Genomic DNA, 13,971 nt, shown 5'->3' with positions numbered 1-13,971 from the left:
TTACATTGTTATAATGAGACAAGTTAAAGAACTTGCCTTGAGCTACTTTAGGAACTTTAAACCTGCAGCCGGATTTGTGGATAAGTGCTCTGAATTGTGGCAAGCTATCCAACAAGACACTAAATTTATAGCAACTGCATATAAATTAATTAAGGATTTGAAATTTCAGGACAAAATTTTGCTTTCAGAGTATTGGGTAAAAAAGTAACAGTAACAGACAATCAGATATTTAAAGCAATTGATATAACTAGGAAATCAGTTTCTTTTCAAAAACTGATGTACACGCAATTGATGATTTGGAACAATGCATATTACACACATCTTAGATTACATAAATTTAACCCTAGAAATTCTCCAATTTGTCCATACTGTGCAGATCAAACAGCGGATCTTCTTCATATGTTCTGGAGTTGTAAATGCGTATATAAACTTTGGAACTCTCTTAAAGTACAACTGCAAAAGATGGGTTATCAAAGTTCTACACTGTCATGGGAATTTATGATTCTACACATTCCTCCAAGAGAGCTTTCCAGATCGCAAACTATTGTTTGTATGAATATTTTTGCTGATGAAACTCTATATAGCCACAAATTGGCTAGAACCACATAAGACATCATGGAATAATTTTAAGCTTGTGGCTATAAAGCATATACTAGCACATAAATTACTTCTGAAACAAACTAACAAAAATATTAATAACCCGAAAATATGGGAAAAGGTCTTCAATATTATATTAGCATGATACTGATTTTAGGAATATATTAAATATAGGAAGCATTTCATGTAGATATTGTATAAATGGTTTGTAGTAGTTATAGTGTGTTATGTGTGTGATGTTTATTGTATTTTTGTAATGTTTTTGGAAAATATATTTCAATAAAAATTTATTATGGAAAAAAAAAAGAATATTTGAGAGCTCAAAATTAATTACTGGAAACTAAAATAATTCATAAAGATAATGTGTGTCATTATTTCTACAAAAAATGCTCTCTGAAGCACACACTGCATTTAGATACCTATCACCCTCTAACCCCAAACTGCAATATTCTAGATGTTACTATACCCCCACTTTGTATCCCTGCTGTTGATAGTCAACTTCATTGAATATGCACACAATGTTTTCACTGGCTGATTAATGTGGGTGTGTGATATGTATTGCCCTGTCCAGGCCTTGGGCACTTTTTAAGCAGATTCTGACATCCACCGGCACTATTTGGTTAGAGACAGTGGGTAAGGGAGCTACACTTGATAAGCTGGATGGGGTATTTGTTTTTATGGCAAAAAAGAATGGGGCAAGTATCCTTCCATAAATGTAGCAAGTCTAAGCCAAAGAACCAGTGGAATTTCCAGAACTACATAAGACTACACATAATGGCACAAAGAGCAAACAGTTCTGCACAAAGCTAATGGCTTTGTTCCTGTACTTTTTCCAAAAACTACTAATTTACTGATTCATTTCTATAAAATTCAACCTTGCATTTACATGAGGAATATGTATTTGCATTGAATAAGTGTGCACTAAAGTCCTGTCATGAATACTGTCCACCTTTACTTGTCCTGTAATATGAGTATGCTTCTGGCAAATCGCACTATTCTTAGTCTAAACAGTAATGACACAATTTGTGTTACCCCTTGCTTTTCAATATGTCCTAGACTGTGGGAATTTATTGTTGAGTTTACTAACAGTTCATATGCAGAAGCAAGACATTTTTTATGTTGTTCTTAGTAAAATGACATCGTAGCTTCCAGGCCAAAATGTTTTGCTGGATATTATTAGTCTCACAGCACAATAAATGTACCAATTTGAAGGCAAGTGACAGGGACAGAATTAGGAATATAAATTGCCACCAGTCAGTATACTGCTTACAAACTTAATTAATTCTGTATATTCCTCTGTTTGTTCCTTTCATATTTCTATAAAGTGATGATTTGTCATTTTACAAACAACTGCCAATATTTAAATATTGCATACCTGCCAGTTTGCTTCCAAGAAACTGAAAAACAGACAACTGTTATGCCTGTGTAGTAAGATTGATTCTTTAGCCTCAGTATGAGTCAGAACAGTTTGAGTTTATAAAGATTGTACGCACTTTGGTTTAAAAGATAGGACAGATAATAATACCTGTTAGCTGTCATTTAATTCAGCTTGATGCAGCTGGCATGGTAATGGTATATACAGAATGAGCAAAACAAAGATATCCTTATTAAAATCTGATGAGTAATCAGTTATGCCAGTTTCTTTTATTGCAGAAAGGATATTCAAAGTACTTTTTTTTTACATGTTGCCTTTAAATATTTGGTTGCTTTAACAAAAATACAGATTGTAATCAGTTTACCTTTTAGATTAAACTATGCCGTGGCTAAATCTTTGTCTTTATGTAGTTTGTGACCTGCAAGAAAAAAATGTTAAGTATTAAACACTTAAGTCTGTCTTTCAATTATTAGTCCTAGAAACCATATATAGTAACAAACGTAGCAAAAAACAAAAGATGGCATGAATGAAATAAACCACCACTTTTTAATGTAAGCGCTTTCGTACAAAAAAATGACATGTACTTCTTCAGACAAAAGAATTCATAAGCAACTCCCCTTAAATAATCAAGTTAATTGTTAAATTAAAAGTCAGTTAACTTTTTGAAGTTGCATACTCCAAAAATACATCCATTTAAAAAAGTACAAACATATACATACCCCGGGATTCATGAAGCTTGCGCCAGGCGCCGGAGTAGCGTCGGCGATCTAGTGCCAAATATGGCCACCAAGCAATTCAGGTACGAGCTGTTTCCACATGCACTACCAGCGTATGCCAGAGCTGAGCAGCTCCCAGTGCATGTATGCTAATTACCCCATCCGCAGCAGCGTAGCATGCAAATGAAGGTATATAGCGATTCATGAAGTGGTGCAGGTGTAGTGTAAGCATGAAGAAATGTAAAACAAAAAAAAAAAACGGTTTACATTTTGTCAAACATAAAATCAGAGCCATGAAAGCGGACTAAACTTATGTATTATAATGTTAATATATGCCAATGGCTAAATATATAGCCAATGGCATAAAAAAACATGTACAACACATAAAAAATAACATTTAATGTCATGGCCACACTAACGCAAAGTAAAACCGCAGTGCATCTGTGCACAAATGGGATCACAAGGAAAATATATTTAGATGTCATAAAACTGCAATGTAACACAATTCATGAATTCCCCATAATAGTCAATGGCATGCATGCTACACCACAACGATAGCGCAAGGGTTGCTAAGGGTCTGTGACAGTGTTCTGTGCGGTAACTTTGAATTAGTAGTCAATGCCATGCAAATGAGTCAAGTAATACTGAATTGCAAATGCCCTGCCGGCGTAAGGATGTACCACATGGTGTAGCAGTACAACACCGAGGAGTGGCCTGGAGGTAAACATGACATCAAGAGAGGGGTGCGCCACCGTAGCTGTAAGCACATTGGATCATTGCTAATCCGGGTTGCCTGTTGCTAAGCAAAGCTGCAGAATAAGGGTGTGGAAGTAGCCATAGCTTTGCTTAGCTGAAAGCACCCAAGGTAACTGAAAGTGCATGTGAACGTGGATGAAAATGCGCTCGAAACCCGGTAAACGGCTGTGTGCAGCTCGCACCACAGCTGAAACAGGAAGGATACAGGAAGACAATAAGGAAATGCTGCAGCATGGTAATTGCAGTACAAATGAGTAATTAACACCTAGGAGCTCACAGTGGGCCATTGACAACAGCTAACAAGGCTGCTAGCAGCTACCTGCAGAACAGGAAAGGGGAGGTGCCGTACAGCAAAGAAAAGAGAACTGTCACAGCAGAACAAAGCAAACTTGCAGTAGATCAGCTACATAACACATTTCCCAACACAATCCTGGGTTGTGAAAGTACAAAACAAGAAAGCCAGCAGCCGGATGCATGCCTGTCAATGGGAGGGGAATCGGTTTGAAAAGTGAAGTAAAGGGCAATAGATGAATCATGGCAGCCAAGCGTAAGTCAACACCAAAGGCCCCACAATAGCAGTACCTGCTGTAAAACCAATAATTAAGATACCCTGCAGCTGGAATTGCACAAATACACCCAATTACACCAGCATCATCCATTGCACAATAGTATAAGGTGGGAAAGCCCCACACACACACTTGTGTATTCCCAGACACTCTGCACCATTGGTGTATACAGACGGGGAACTTTTAATATGTACATGTTAGGGGCCGCCATAGCTTTGATTCACTGGCATGTGTTGGAGACTGACGGTGGTGTGGAGGATGATGCTGACAACCATCTCAGGCACCGGAGGAGGAGAAGAGTGTTCAGACCCAGGGTAACCTACCAGGGGCTACATGATCTGAAGATAGTAGAGCGTTACATGGTGGACAAGGAAATCATTCAGCAACTTGTTGAGCTGTGCCGGCCATGCCTTAGAGCCAGAAGTATTAGAGGGGAACCCATCCCAGTGGACACAAAGGTATGTGTAAGCTTGAGAATACTAGCCACAGGTACCTTCCAAAGACCAACTGGGGATATCATGGAGATCTCACAGGCATCAGCATCCGGCATCCGCATCCAGGGTACTCCACCAGTTCCTGGATGCCATGTTACCACATGCTAATGAGCACATATACTTCCCCCGAATGCCGGAGGAGTTGGCCAGCAATATGCATCTCTTCCACCATGTGGCAGGCTACCAGGAGGTAATGGGTGCAATAGACTGCACGCACATACACATCAAGTCACCACCCGGTGAGCAGGGTAGGCACTACATAAACCACAAGGGATACCCCTCCATCAACTGCCAGGTCGTGTGCAATGCCCAGGGCATTATCATGGATGTGTGTGCTGGCAGCCCTGGAAGCTATCACAACTCCCACATCTGGCATGCCTCACAGCTGTATCAGGAATTTGCCAGGGAGACATCCCATATGGCCACCTGGTGGGGGATGCTGGCTATGCACTGGAACCGTGGATAATGACTCCCATCAGAAATGCACACACAGCCACGCAAGAACACCATAATGAGGCACACACATAAACCAGAATCATCATAGAGCACATGTTTGGGATGCTGAAATCACGGTTCCGTTGCTTGGACATATCTGGTGGAGCCTTGCAGTACTCTCCAGGCATGTGTGCCCACATCTTCATAGTATGTGCCATGCTGCACAATATGATCCTACGGAAACAGCTGTAGCAGGGACAGAATGGTGAAGGCCCTCACAGCCCACCAACATTGCCAAGGGACCCACAGACACAGAGGGACTCAGTCCACGAACACTCTGTGCTAGGCCCAGTAAGCATACGGAGGTGTGCCCAGTATACCCATGCCTTGGCAAAGAGGGAACATATAGCACACACACTGACAGTGTAGGCACTCATGGACTGACACCCTTCTCCACCTGCACACATAGCAAACATGGATAGCACACACATACTACCACCTGTAAATTGTCATGTATAGGTGGTCTACTGTGTGCATCCTACATAGGTAGCCCTCAACTATTGTACACACAACCGCCATTGGCACAAGGTAAGTTAATACCTGAACAATAAATTAAGCTATCAGCATGTGTTCATACTGTATGTAGAGGTTCATAGACACATAAGTAGGTACATGCCCAACTGCCGAGGCCACTCATAAGCATAGGCAAAAAGTGTCTGCTGTCACCACCCCATTTATTAACTAACTGTCCCTCTGTGGAGCAGAGCCAATTGCAGGATCCCTGGGGTGTATCCACTGTTCCTCACCCACTCTACAAGGATTCGATGGAGTGTTAGTGAGGGGTTTTGTATAATGTAATCAGGGATGTAGTTCCAAATAATGGGGAGTATCCCTGACAGGAATCTTCCCAGATGTTTACATGTTACATAGTATACCTTAAACACAGCTTGCATATATAGGTAGTTTTTCACAGAATAATAAACATGTGGAACACACAACCGCTGACATGTGCGTTAATCACCCTTGCACTACCAGTGCCTGCTCTGAGAGGTAAAATACCACTGCCAGGATTAGAACACGAAGCCATGTACACAATCTTCACAATAACATACCACTAAGCTACCTGAGATGTACCAATGGCAGTTGTGTATACTGACAGGATAAAACACAAAAGGTAGGAATGTGTGAAAATAGGACAAACCGGCATGTACCCAATGAAAGGTGTATGTTTTTATATATATATATATATATATATATATATATATATATATATATATATATATATATATATATATATATATATATACATCATATATATATATATATATATATATATATATATATAGAGAGAGAGAGAGAGAGGGAGAGAGAGAGATATATGTCGATATATGGGGATATACATATATATGTAGATATATAGATAGGTTAACAACATCTGCATAACCATGGAGGTACATATAAATGGGATATCTACCACATACCGACTGCTTTACATACTGACGCACATAATCCCGAGGCTTAAGGTCCAAAAGAACACAGTACCAAAACACCAGATGCGCGAGGTTTAAAATCACGATGTTAAGGGACAGTTAGTCAGTGCTTCTGGTGTTGCAGTTCAGGTAGGTTACTGTGTGTATGTGTGTTTCTGAGGGCTGTAGTGTGTGTGTAAGTGTGTGTTCTGAGTGTGGTGTGTGTTCTTGGGGGACTGTAATGTGTGGGTGTCGGTTAGCTTTGTGCGTTTGTTTGCGTGATCTAGGAGGTAGAATATTAAAGTGGGGGGGTGCAGACACCTACATGGGGGGTGTAGGGGGACTTGCCCACCTGCTCATACGTAGTGTTAGGATGATTTGTTTGGATGTGGTGGGTAGCAGTGTGTCTGTGTGTGCGTGTGTGTGTGTTCCATGTTCATGTTACTTTTGCAAGTTACTGTCGCTGTCGGTAATGTGGGGTATGGGAGTCTGGGCCCAGTACTGTGGGCGTCAGAACTCTGTTTTTTCGGGATTCCATAGGTATCCCGTATACAGCGGTTGAAGTGTTCATATATGAGTATAACATGGACCATAGCAATAACACATTCCGCCACAACCAACCTTTATGAACAAAGGATATGGAGAGTATATGCCTATACACTATTACAAATATGTGCTATGGACATGAGCCAATGATAGGGTTACCACCTATTCCACTTTGCGAGGGACAGTCCCTCTTTGGGCGGTTGTGTCCTGACCAAATATATTAAACGTGGCAAATGTCCTGGGATTGTAGGACATAATTATGTCTCATATGTAATGTAACAGTTGCATACAATAGTTCTTTCTGTATCTAAAATACCTGCATGTTACAAGAAACAGGATAAGCAACTAAACTGCTACAAGAATAAGCTTATATTTAGGCAAGAAAGGAAAGTTCTATCCCTTGTGCTGACCGTGGGTTTGTGTCGGTCTGTAAAATCTGATGTGGGTCCCGAAAATGTCCCACTATGGCCATATGAAAAGGTGGCAACCCTAGCCAGAGGGTCAGTCACCAACACAACTACAATGACTGCAAATACCTTTGACAGAAATACACAGCTTTCATGTAGCAGCACTTTATTATATTCTGATGTATTTCCGAAAGGATTCAAAGACTAACATCACCTGCATGCTTTACAGGAACCACTTAACAGTGCCTTAATGAATCAGAATGCAATTACCATAGTATTAGTCCACTAAAGGATAGGTGTTCAAATAGGGAAGGAACCCTCACGCACCTATCAATTAAGTATAAAAGCAGTTCTTACACACCTGCATCTGCTATGCACACCCACCAACATCACCCCCACACCTAAACAAATTACAATACAAACTGTAATAACATCACAAATCATTCACTCACTATATGACATCTGCAGAAGCCTAAACATACCTTGTCAGAGACACACTAACATGGCCCTATGTGAAATAGTTGCTGTTATATAATGGAACCACTGCTGATGTTACAGGGTTTGTTTGCACTAATCCCGTTTCAGAGGGTTGTGTGTATACCGGGATGTGTTACCAATTACTGAGTAACAGCACAGTATGCTACACATGTACACCAAATCAATGATGTCTGGTGAGCATACTGTAAACCACATAACAGTTCATGCATAGCCATACAGCCTTGAGCTGCCCAAACATCCTTGTCAGTCTTAAACATCTGCAGAAGTATCAGGTATAAACAAACCCTGCATATGTAGCAATGTTCTGAAATATAACAGCTGTACTCACATGCAGAACAAAATCGTCTAGCCATTACACACAATCCACGGGTGTCATTAAGCTAATATATCTCTGTCTGTCTCCATATAGCTGTTGAAATACATCACAAACAACACATCCAGGCTGTCTTCCATGAAAGTAAGGCAAACGGACAACGCCCAAAAGGAGTACTCAGTTATACACCACTGTTGCCATGGTATCGGCTAATGGAGTAGTTGCACAGCTGATGTGCATCTAATTAACTTCTTTGGAACACCAATTGGTGGTGAGGATACCACGTGTTACCAATATTTAACTAGAAAAGGATGGCTTATCACACATTCAAACCATCTGTATATACCAACAGAACGTTACAAAGAAGATTGAAAGACAAACTGAAAAGGATTGAATCAACAGTTAACAACACCTCAGGTTACTAATAAGGTATGTAGAATAGTCAGTATATCTGTGTATTTAGTACCTGTTCTGCAATATTTAAAGTGCACGCAATCCATATAGTGGAAACAGTTATCTTGTAGTGATGTATCGTTGAGCATAGTAACACTTGTAGTATTTGTGTGTACTGCTGTAGGTCACAAGGCAAACACCGCATACACCACAAGGGATGCTATATAAGGGCTTTGAACACAAATATTCCTCACCAGCCACTGTCAGTGGCAGGGCTGGTCCAACAAGTATGTGCTATAACAGGGGATAGTATATGTTGATATATTGTAACAGTAGCCATATGTATGGGTGTATTACTGAGAATAACATGTCAAAGGTTGGCCCACTGTGCAATTATGATTTGCATTGTGGATATTGTGCCAATAACTGTGTAATGTACAGTATTGTAGGCAGATATGTATTACAAGTTACATAGCATTACTGTTATGTTAGGCAAACATTAGTTATTTCTATTGGCATTTACAATATACAATAACAGAATACATATGACATTTAGTCACCCAACAGTTTATCAGCATGATAAGAAGCATGAGAAGAGCTAGTTAACTATCCATGCACAAAAGACATGTAATAAGTGCAAAGGTAGGTACTAGGCTGTCTTACTAAGGGTATTTATAAGCCTAGCTAGAGTGTGTTGGCTTTCGCCACCCCCATAGGTTAGTTCCCTGTGCTTCTGAACAGCAGAGCCATTAGTTCCCTGTGCCTCTGTCCAGCAGAGCCACTGCAGTGATCCCCGGGGTACATGTCTGTCTCCCATCCACACATCAAGGTTTCCCTTGAAGAGTGCTAGTGAGAAGCCCTGCCTGATGTACATTGGAATCATGTTCCAAAGCATGGGGAGTATCCGCGTCAGGAATCTATCTGTCCAGCACTCCCTAGTCATCGTTGTGGTTAGGTGTATATCCCTAGAGCATGTGGCTCTCAGGGGCCTCTGTTTAGGTGAAGCATAACCAGCAATACTGGGTTGGACATGGGCCTTGTATGTCAAGCAGAGATCACCTGTGGGTATGCGGTATGCAACCAAGTACAGTTGGAATTTCTTAGGTTGGGCTGCATAGGTCATCTGTTTGAGGTCAGTAATCCTCTTGGTGTGGTACTGTTGTGGTCTTCCAAGCTGTTGCAGTTGTCTTGTAAGGTATATCCCAAATGGGGTGTTGTATCCTTTAATGGTTCTAATAAGTCATGAGTAGAGAGGCACAATGGCCTCCTTTGATCTGGATGCGAACCCATTAGAGATTAGGAGGGCCATGTAGAAGGATATTCTAACAACCTTGTCATTATGGGTATCGAAGGAGAGATTGCTATCTTCTGGGGTTCCCAGATCCCTTATTACCTTTTCTGTATGTAGGGGACTAGCACCTATGTGGTAGTCCACGGGTAATTAGTTATATCCAAAGGGGATGACTATGCACTTTTTGGCATTCAGCTTGAGGCCATGATATTGACACCAGGTATCCATCTCAGTGCGGCCCTTCCAGTGGGTGTCTGTAACAGCTGGGGAAACAATTATGTCCCTTAGTTTGCAGTTGTCACAAACCTTTTCAGCCAAAGCCCTCCTGTGCTTGCCTGTATGTCAGAGAATTATATACCAAACATGAGGGGTCCTAGGACTGAGCCCTGGGGGACGCCACTTGTAACTGGTATACAGTCGGACCTATGCAACTCCCACTGTGTGGGTTCTGTCCGTGAGTCACTTTGCAAACCATCACATGATGTAGGGGTTAATGTTCAGGTGGATAGGTATGTTGATAATACCAGAATGAGGAATGGTGTTGAAAGCCTTTGAGAGATCTAAGTAGGCTGTGTGGACCTCCTTACCCTCAACTAATGCCTTAGTAACTGTCTCTAAGAAGTCCACCAGGATTAGAAGGCATGGTCTGCCCTTAACAAAGCCAAACTGGGAGGGGTCAAAGGTTTGGAGGTACCCAATGTCTCTGTGACTGAGATCCATGATGTGCTCCATAGCCTTGCAGACCAGGCTAGTCAGGCCTATAGGACAATAGGTCCCATGGTCCATTGTGGCACCACCTTTGTGGAGTGGGATAACTGTTGCTGTGTGCCATTCAGGGCACTAAGCCTGATGCGAGGCTATTATTGAACATGGTGCGTAGGTGGGGAGCCAGTACATTCAGAAGTTCATGTAAAACGCAGCCTGGGATGTTGCCCTGTCCCATGGATGCTGTGATATTGGCTTTAGACTGCAGCTTTAAGAGGAAGAGGGGAAGGTAGCACTGAACCTATCTGACAGGATGTTGGCAATATCAGTTGGTTCTGTAATGTTTGTGCCTTTGTGCTGTAACTCAGAGCAGATCTGGGTGTTGACATTGAGATATTTGACATAGCTATAGAATGCTTTGTGGTTGTTGTTGGAATTAGTGGCGGTTTTGTTTTCGTAGCTAGCTTTGGAGGATCTTATAAGGGATGTCACCTTCTTACTAAGGCTGACCAGGGAGCTCCTCCACTCATGGGATTGTACTCATTTTTCAACAGTGTCTTCCTCCTGTAGTACAGTTTGTTTATGGCAGGGGACCACCAGATTGGTTTCCTTAATTAGGAGTACAGTGTCTTGGTTCTGTTTGGATAGCACAATCCATGCACTCGTGTAAGTGCTTTTAGAGTGCATTTGTGTAGGATGTGATGAGTGTGGTGTGGTGCAAATGTTTACCTTCTCCACATGACTGACAGGGTCAGGCTTGGTTGGAGAGAGCTTTACCTCCAGTTTGGCTAGATAAGTGCGTCTCTCACAGGTTGTAGTGTTGTGTGGTAGGTGGAGAGGCTTGTCTGTGTACATGAGGCAATGTGTACATTTCCTCAAGATGTCCAGATTCATCAGATAGACAGGAGAGAACACTGACAGTTGACTCTTGGACATGCCTGAATATAGAACTACTTTCCCTTAGATAAGTGAGGAAAGTGAGTACAACAGCTATTTTACTCTAAGCAAGTGAGAAAAGTATGTACAAAACCTGTTTACCTCTAGGTATTGAGGAAGATTGAGTGCTATAGTAATTAGTAGCTTAAGTAGTGCTTACAAGTTCTGAACAAGTGCTGAGCATGAATAAGCAATCCAGATAGGGTCTTGGATAACATAAACACACTGCCCCCCCAACAGGTACACAATCATATATCCATGTACACCACAGGGCCCCTGTACCCACAACTATGCAGGTACAAGCTGCACTCAGGCTGCATGGGACCTGTCCACATCACAGGTTGTATCATACACATATGGCAAAACAAGATGCTCTCCACTTACACATCATGTTAAACATAGCTCCATGTCAGGCTGTGTACACACTGAATGGTGCACACCAACAGGTATCACAACACACAGAGGGGGAGACACCACTGATAATGGAAAGTACTGCACTACTACCCTGTTGAGTCTGGACTGGAAGGCCATGAACCTTGATTAAATAATTGATGTCAGCAGTACAGATGTAGATGACAGTAAGGTTGATTTCACCCTGCATATCATAACCTTGCCAGGTCATAGGACATCATCACCCATACTGTGTACCACCTACACTCGGTATACTAGATGTACATTCCTATGTCACAGGAGTGTTTTACAACGGGACTGCTAGCAGAACCAACACTACAGAAGGTGTCTGAATAATACATGCTCATCACACCAGTGGCAGCTACAGTAAGTCAAGGTTAATTAATTGTATTCCCCCTCATTGTAGTCCATACCTCACAGACAAACAGAAGGCATCTGCCTATTGAAGTATGCAAATGACTATGACCTAGGAGCAATAGCCGACTCAGGATTGTTGTGAACAACATACATAAGGGGCTTTGTGGGTGAGGTGTGTGTGAATTATGGCCACAGTCAGACAGCTACATATTGCATTGTCACCCCTATGTTAATCGCCCTGTACCCATGAACTACCACCTAGGCAGCAGTCAACATAATGAACACTTGTGTGTAAGGGATGCAGCTGGGCAGTTGTCTTTCCTGTGATAGCTACATCACCACGCCTGTTAGGTAGTCATATGTGGCAACCCTAATAATGACAGGGTGCCATTCATGAATAAAGAGATCATTGTCCAGCCATACACAACACTCATGTGACCCATATCAGATCACATATTTCCTTTAAAGGGTATTGGCCATGTGCAAATAGCCTACACCAGCCTTCCCATTCCCCATCTCCACTATGTAGCATGATGCATACCCTGAATAAATCCATGTCCAACCCAGTGATGTTGGACATGCTACATATACATATAATGATCTGGGTGGCCACAACCGCACATACCAGCAGGTGCACAGTCACTGTATAGACCTCATTAGATGGGCGAAACAGTGTGTGAATGCAATCACCAGGGAACAAGGTGCAACAAGTGGTGGACCACCAACCCAGCCCCCACTCACATGTACCGAGGAGCTACTGGCCAACCTGGGGACACCTGCAGAACCACATCCACAAGATTTAGCTGATATTGTGGAGGTGGGTGTCTCTCAACCACTGAGCCTGGAGTTGCCTGGTAAGTCAGTACTGCACTTATAACAACTATATTCCATATAGTTGCATGTGTCACTGCACAATATGCAATGTAACATCATATGCAAGGCATATATACACACATGCTGCATACTATAGTATGCTACTCTGTGTATGCACACATGTGCATACACCATAGTATAGTCTAATGTATTGGTGCATGTGTTAACATGCACATTACACCCTGTAGCCATCATACAGGCATGGATAATGCCCATACTGCTATGTTACTCCCATTTAGATACCTCTGGTGTTCCGCTGCAACAGCAGCTCATTGCAGGTGAGAATGTTATTATTTTCTTTAAGGGGTATTGGCCATGTGCAGATGGCCTACACCAGCCTTCCCATTCCCCATCTCCACTATGCAGCAAGATGCATACCCTGAATAAATCCATGTCCAACCCAGTGATGTTGGACATGCTACACATACACATCCTGATCTCAAATACATACTTCATGGACATCCACCTTCCACATGCCTGACAGATCATTGTCCCATACACTTTACATATTCCTGCCATGCTATGCATTCCTGTCCGTCAATGCTGCACATCGCTCCCCTCTCAGACATGGTGTGATGACCGCATGATAAATGTATCATTAACCCTGTGGATCAGTAATGTGGCACTGCTCCACCTGGCCCCAGAGACCTGTCTGTTGGCTACTGCCAGGTAACCTTTAATCCTAGATTTATACATGGCCCATGGCATATAGCCTACTAATTGACTTTGACTGTACATTCTATAGTTGATATCCATCCCTGCAAATACCATCTGGCTAGCCAGTGTCCCATGTGTATCACATGTGCAACACAGGTGATACATGGCAGGATGTT

The sequence above is a fragment of the Protopterus annectens genome, chromosome 1.part1 (genome assembly GCF_019279795.1).
Source record: "Protopterus annectens isolate FY-2018-M chromosome 1.part1, PAN1.0, whole genome shotgun sequence".
Classification (NCBI taxonomy): Eukaryota; Metazoa; Chordata; order Ceratodontiformes; family Protopteridae; genus Protopterus; species Protopterus annectens.
Note: the sequence above shows the minus strand (reverse complement) of the source record.